This window comes from Bombina bombina, chromosome 2, assembly GCF_027579735.1.
Source record: "Bombina bombina isolate aBomBom1 chromosome 2, aBomBom1.pri, whole genome shotgun sequence".
Lineage (NCBI taxonomy): Eukaryota > Metazoa > Chordata > Amphibia > Anura > Bombinatoridae > Bombina > Bombina bombina.
The window spans coordinates 441,881,991-441,888,894 of NC_069500.1; positions in this window are offsets into that span (position 1 = coordinate 441,881,991).

Sequence of the window (6,904 nt, forward strand, 5' to 3'; positions counted from 1 at the left end):
AATGTTCATTTGTTGTAGGACAGAGCCGAGAAAGCCCCATTTGACCCTGTCAAAGGCCTTCTCGGCATCTGTGGAGACCAAAATCATAGGGATCTGTTTATTGCGGGCATAGGAGATTAGTTGGAGTATCCTTAACGTATTGTCTTTTGCTTCGCGACCTGGTACAAAACCCACTTGGTCTGGGTTCACTAACTTGGGTAGTATCCTATTAAGTCTGTCCGCGAGGATTTTAGCGTAAATTTTTACATCTGCGTTAAGCAGGGAAATTGGTCTAAAATTTTCAGGTTTTGTAGGTGGTTTACCCGGTTTGGGAAGGACTGTAATGTATGCTTCCAGCATATGCTTGGAGAAGCCGCCTACTTCATCAATGACATTAAATAATTGTGTGAGATGAGGTGTTAAGTCAGCGGAGTACATTCTGTAGTATTTACTACCGAAACCGTCAGGTCCAGGACTCTTTCCTACTGGGGTGTGTTTTATGGCTAGTGAGACTTCCTCGCATGTGATAGGGTGGTCAAGTGATGCTGAGTCTGTTGAGTCTAATTGGGGAAGTTCCAAGTCAGAGACATATTTATGTACGTCGGGGGATCCCTGATACAGATGGTCTTGATTACTAACAGCTGATGGTTTGGCAATGTTATAAAGAGTCTCATAATATTTTCTAAAGGTTTCTGCAATACTAAAGCTGTCGGTCTTAGTGTGTCCCTTTTTGTCTGTCAAAGTGAGAATGTATGATTTTAAATGTTTACGCTTGAGGGACCTAGCGAGTAAACGACCTGCTTTATTCCCATAAGTATAATAGTGTTGTTTGAGTGCTAGAGCTTGCTTTTGCTGATCTAGGTGAAGAAAGTCTCTAACCTTTGTACGGGCTTGTGATAATAGATCTAGAAGGGCTGTATTCTCCGGTTTCTGTTTATGAGCTCTTTCTGCCTCTGACAGACTGTGTAGCAAGTCATTATATTTTTCTCTATGTAATTTGCGTATTCTAGCTTTGTGTTTAATCAGAATCCCTCTGATCACACATTTGTGTGCTTCCCATCTATTCACTTCTGAGGACGCGTTTAGTTTGTTAATTTGAAAATACTCTGGGATGGCTTTTTCTAGGTCTACTCTGACCAGAGGATCGTCCAATAAGTGATCATCTAGACGCCATTGGAACGGGGCAAGGGGTGTTTCTGGCCATTCTACCACGCACAAAACTGGTGCGTGGTCTGACCAGGTGATTGGTAGAATTTTAGACATTTTTATTGTGGATAAAATTAGTGGGTCTGCAAAGAAGTAATATAGTCGGGAGTACACCCCATGGGGGTGAGAAAAAAAGGTGTAATCTTTTCTAGTCGGGTTAGAAATTCTCCATACGTCATGGACAGCTAAGTCTCTGAGAAGATGGTTAATACACTTGAGGTCTCTTTTGGGTATAGTAGAACTGCCCCCTGATGTGTCTAATTTAGGATCCATAGGGGTGTTAAAGTCCCCACCCATGATGAGTGGGCCTTTTTTTTCTGGTCCATTATGTGATTAGATAGATGTCTCATAAATGTCTTTTGGTCTTTGTTAGGGAAATAGGTGTTTACTATTGTGATAGGGCGTCCATATAGTAGCCCATGGACAATAACAAACCTGCCTTCCTGGTCTTTGTCTGTGTGTATCAATTGAAATGGTATAGATCTTTTAATTAAAATACCTACACCGTTCTTTTTATTAGGGCCGAAGGCAAAAAAGGCAGTGGGGTAGTCCTTGTTGTGCCACTTTGGCTCATGGCCTTTCTTAAAGTGGGACTCTTGCAGGAGGACAATATCCCCACCTAATCTATTGAGGTCTTTTAGTACAATACAACGTTTCGTGGGGCTATTCAAACCCTTAGCATTAATGGTTATGAATTTAAGGGTTTTACATGCCATTATTTAGAGAGAGAAAAAAAAAAAAGGAAAAAAAGGAGAAGGGGGGAGAGGGGGTTGAGGAAAGGTGGGTGGGGTGAGTGGGAAGAGTAGAAGAGGTTAAATGTAAGTTAGTGTAGTGGAGTAATGGATAGGTGGTAGAAGGGGTATCTGAGAGAGAGAATAAAAGGAGAGAAGTTATAACAGATTCAGTAGTGAAGAGTGTTTCTCGTAACCTTCCTACTAAGTGATGAGTACGGTTACTAATGAAAAGGGAGAGGATAGAGCCTAGTCTCCTAGGGGTCATTGAGTGGTGTATTTCTTGTGTTATGTACAGTTTGGTTCCCGGTCTATAGGGTCCATATGGATATGGTCAATCCGGTTCAGGATGGTTCATTTTAACTTGTGGCGTAGAGAGCCAACCGGCTGCCAAGCATGCAAATCTAAGAGTGTAATTTACTGAGTGTCCTGGTATTTCTGGTGTTGTGTGGAGGCATAAATTGTTGATTATGTGTTATCAGAAATGTTTGAATCAATGTTTAGTCATGTTCTAGAGGTTAGCAAGGTGGAGATAGGGTTATACATCTGAGAAAATGAGATGGCAAACCTAATTAAACCGTTTAACATGTCATAGGTAAACAAACAGTAAGTATGATAATATATTATATAAAATCATGTACTTTCACCATCAGAAGGGAGGAAAAGTAAATTATTAAACAATTCTGGTATGTTTGAGGTTAGCTAAATGGTTGGCACATTCTGTATGTACAGTGCGTATATACTGTTCTATTAGCTAACTATGTAATCAGTACATATCTTGTTATTCCATTTCTAACATAGTCCCAGCTGTCTTTTAAGGTGGGATGGTATATTAATTCAAACTGGTGAACAAATCAAATCAACAACGATTACAAATAAAATATTGCATTCTAAGAAACCAACAACTCAAAATTCTAATAAGGAATGACATCATAGTGTGGTCGAGAACATTACTTATATATCATAAGTTAACTTTGCTGTTTAAAACAGATTGAGTTAGTAACATAAACACAGCTATTTGGTAAACTGCTTTTAATCTGGAAAATGTCTAAGTGATCTAAGGCCTGCACAGTGCTTGTAAACTGACATCTACTATATTGTAGCGATGGTTGAAAGGAAAAAGTCCAATTTGGGGTGATACAAGTAAGCCCCATTGTCCTTTAAAGAAAGCACAAAGCTTCACATTCTAGTCTCGATTTTTTATACAGCCGCCTAAGGCGTGAGCTGTTAAGTCTTTTCCAAATGTGGTAGTGGATGTTAAAGTGGTCATTTAAACATTATACGATACCTCATCTAGGCGGTGGAGCTGAAGGTTGGTTATCATCAGGTTGAGAGGAGGGAGTGTTTCTCATATCATCTGCTTCTGTATCTGGGAAAGAGATCTTAAGGCCCAATTTTTCATTAAGCCTATGTAGGTCGTCTGGACCACGATAAATTATCGTTTCCCCATTTTTTGTGGTAATTAAACTTACTGGGAACCCCCAGCGGTATTGAATTCCCTCTGCTCGAAGTGTGTCTGTAATAAATCTCAGATCTCAGCGCTTCTGGAGAGTGGCAGGGCTTATGTCGGAGAATATTTGAATCTTGATGCCTGTATATGTAACGGGGGATTTAACTCTTGCGTTCTTTAATACTTCTTCTTTATCAAGGAAGTTCAGGAAGCGGACTATGACGTCTCGTGGTGGTGCTTTCCCCGCTGGTTTAGGCCTAAGGGCCCTATGCGCCCTTTCTAGGATCATATCTGGTGCAGACGGAGTACCCTTAATGGTGCGAAATAAATCTTGTAGACAGCCCGGTAGGGCAGATGGGATGATGGATTCAGGGATCCCCCTGACTCTCAAATTGTTTCGTCTGTTTCGGTTGTCGAGGTCTTCGACTTTGTCTAATAAAAAGTTAATATTTTCTTCGTGGTTATGTATTTGTTTTGTAGATTGCTGTACATCATCACATAACATTGTCTGTATATTTTCCAATTTGGCGACTTTTTGTTTTACTTGAGAAATGTCCTTTCGCAGTTCACCAAACAAGCCCCTAACCTCCTTCAGCACTTCTTTAATATCATCTTTGGATGACACATTTTTTAGATCTTCTTTTGTTATAAAAGGGCTATTATTGTGTGATGTGTCATGCAATGAGGCTTGAGCTTGTACCTCAGAGGAATCAGGTCCTTTTTCATTTTGAGGTTCCACTGTCTTAAGGTATTGATTGAGGGTGGTATTTTTCAGTTTTTTTTTCCATTCTAGTTGCCCGTTTACAGGGCATTCCAAATCACCCCTGTTTTGACCAGAAAGCCCCTGTTTTAAGAGTTAAAGCAGGTTTAGGATGCTTCAGCTTAAAGTGTGCTTGCTTAACCATGCATAGGCTGTGTCTGATATGAAGCGAAGTATGTTTTAATGTTTATAAGGCCTGTTTTGTGTCTTTTTCTATTTTTGTGAGGCTGTGGGTGTTGAGGGAAGGTAGGAGCATTACATACTTTACCTCCGGCCTCCCTGTAATCCTGTCTTGTCTTTTATGTGATGGATTGCTGGTCCTCACCAGTGTAGCACTATCTTTCTGATTCAAGGGTCCGGTATGTCGGGTGTTTGCCGCTGTGAGACCTTGTTCAGTAGTTTAAATCAGTGCCCTGATGATTATCCAGTCGGGTGACAGTCCGCGACCGGAGCTGCGTTGTAACTGCGTGGTGTGTCTTGTTGCTTAGTCTTGGGCCTGCGTTGTAATGGCGTCTGCCAGTTCTGGGTCTTATTGCGGTAAGTTTTTACAAGTTCGGTCTCAGCTGGTATACCGAGTGATTGCTCAGTCGGGTAATAGTCCGTGTCTTTAGCAATGTTAAAATCATATGAGGATTATGCGATCCAAAGCAGCAGCGTGTAGATTAGATGATCTGGGCTGTTACAAATGCCTCTTTGCCCGCGTCTCACTCGTTATTTTCTAAGTTTTGAGTCGGATCTATCTCTGATAATCAGGGGTGCTCTAGATGGTATAAGAGCAGTTTAGATTACCGGGAACTTGATGTTTGATCCCTTTAAGGAGAAACTTGGCTACGGAGCCTTGTTAGTGTGCGGCCATTTCCCTGCTTGGCCAGGCTCCGCCCCCCAGGTCAGATGTTTTTATGTTGTATATATTTGCGTTATCACCTATTCAAATGTAAAGGGTCAGTAGATTTAAGGGGATCTTGAGGGATACTATCCTCAAGTTAGGGTCTTAACTTTGGTGTCATTTGATTCTGCTCAGTCTGGGGTATACTTGGGTAGTAGTCATTAATTGACATAAAGCCTAGTTTTTATAGGTCAGATGTTTATATGATGTATGTGTTTGCCATTTTCACCTATGGGAGTTAAAAGGGGCAGTGCATTTAGGGGGCTCTTGAGGGGTCCTATCCCCAATTTAGGGTCCAATTTAAGTTTGATATCATTGGATTCTGCTCAGTCTGGGGTTTTCTTGGATAGTAGTCACTAAGTGACACAAAGAACAGTTTTTATAGAGTAGGGGGTAATTTTCCATCCTGGGCTGCTATAATGTCTCAAAGAGGACATAGGCCCAGAAAAATAATGTGTCAAATTTCCATGTAAATGGGCAGACCCCATATTTGGCCCTGTAACTTCTCTAAACCCCATGAAACCTGTACATGGGGGGTACTGTTGTACTCATAGGACATTGCCAAACACAAACAACATAAAAGGTTGATGACAGAAACAGCCAAAGTGCAGTGTTAGTGTAAAAAACGCATACAAAAAAATATGACCACTACATTTGGCCAGGTGTTGTGCCTAAGGGGCTTCACAAAAAGACATGACAATGCCCTTTTGGAATACCCTGGGGTGTCTACTTTTGCAAATGGTATGCCATGATGGGGTAATTTTCATTCCTGGGCTGCTATAATGTCTCAAAGAGGGCATAGGCCCTGAAAATTAATGTGCCAAATTTCCATGTAAATGGGTAGACCCCATATTTGGCCCTGTAACTTCTGTAAACCAAATAAAACCTGTACATGGGGGGTACTGTTGCACTCGTAGGGCATTGCCAAATACAAAAGTGTGTTTTATAGCAGCAAAACATAAAAGGTTGATGAAAGAAACAGCCAAAGTGTAGTGTTAGTGTAAAAAATGCATACAACAAATATGACCACTACATTTGGCCAGGTGTTGTGCCTAAGGGGCTTCACAAAAAGACATGACATGGCCCTTTTGGAATACCCGGGGGTATATACTTTTGTAAATGGTATGCCATGATGGGGTAATTTTCATTCCTGGGTTGCTATAATGTCTCAAACAGGACATAGGCCCAGAAAATAAAGGTGCCAAATTTCCACACATGAAGACTGAAATGGGCAGATCCCATATTTGGCCCTGTAACTTCTGTAAACCCCATAAAACCTGTACATAGGGGGCACTGTTGTACTCGTAGGTCATTGCCAAACACAAATATGTGGGTTTTTTAGCAGCAAAACATAAAAGGTTGATGAAATAAACAGTCAAAGTGCAGTGTTTGTGTAAAAAACACATACAAAAAATATGACCACTACATTTGGCCAGTTGATGTGACTAAGGGGCTTCACAAAAAGATGATACACGGCCTTTTTGAGACACCCTGGGGTATCTGCTTTTGCAAATGTTATGTAATTTTCATTCCTTGTCTGCTATAATATCTCAAAGAGGACATTAAAATTAATGTGCCCAATTTCCATGTAAATGGGCAGACCCCATATATGGCCCTGTAACTTCTGTAAACCCCATAAAACCTGAATGGGGGGGGGGTACTGTTGTACTTATAGGACATTGCCAAACACAAATATGTGTGTTTTATAGCATCAAAACATATAAGGATGATGGCAGAAACAGCCAAAGTGAAGTGTTTATGTTAAAAAACGAATACAACAAAAATGATCACTACATTTGGCCAGGTGTTGTAACTAAGGGGCTTCACAAAAAGACGTGACATGGCCCTTTTGGAATATTCTGCGGTATCTACTTTTGTAAATGGTATGCCAT